We start from the raw sequence: 864 nt of genomic DNA, 5'->3' as shown, positions 1-864 counted from the left end.
ATGCTCTGAATGCCATATTGGCTCAGAACAAAATGTTGACTCAACAGGTCAACATAATCTCTCAAAATCTGAATGGATTGCAACATGCATCCAACAGTGCTAGAGAGGCAGCTTCTGAAGAAGCTTATGATCTTGAGAACCCTGCCATGGCAGAGGTTAATTACATGGGTGAACCATATGGAAACACCTATAACCCATCATGGAGAAATCATCCAAATTTCTCCTGGAAGGATCAACAAAAGCCTCAACAAGGCTTTAACAGTGGTGGACACAATAGGCTGAATAATAGTAAGCCATATCCATCATCTTCTCAGCAACAGACAGAGAACTCTGAACAAAATAATTCTAATTTAGCTAATATAGTCTCTGATCTGTCAAAGGCCACTTTCAATTTCATGAATGAAACAAGATCCTCCATTAGAAATTTGGAGGCACAAGTGGGCCAGCTGAGTAAGAAAGTCATTGATACTCCTCCTAGTATTCTCCCAAGCAATACAGAAGAGAATCCCAAAGGAGAGTGCAAGGCCACTGATATGATCAAAGTGGCCGAATGCACTAGGGAGGAGGAGTAGTCAATATGGCCGAATGTAAGGAGGAAGGGGAGGACATGAATCCCAATGAGAAAGACCTCATGGGACGTCTCCCAAACAAGAAGGAGTTCCCTATTGAGGACCTAAAGGAATCTAAGGCTCATATAGAGACCATAGAGATTCCATTAAATCTCCTTCTACCATTCATGAGCTCTGAAGAATATTCATCCTCTGAAGAGAATGAAGATGTTAATAGAGAGCAAGTTGCTCAATATTTAGGAGCTATCATGAAGCTGAATGCCAAGTTATTTGGTAATGAGACTTGGGAAAGTGA

This window comes from Arachis duranensis, chromosome 2, assembly GCF_000817695.3.
Source record: "Arachis duranensis cultivar V14167 chromosome 2, aradu.V14167.gnm2.J7QH, whole genome shotgun sequence".
In the NCBI taxonomy this organism is placed as follows: Eukaryota; Viridiplantae; Streptophyta; class Magnoliopsida; order Fabales; family Fabaceae; genus Arachis; species Arachis duranensis.
This window is presented reverse-complemented; position numbering follows the sequence as displayed.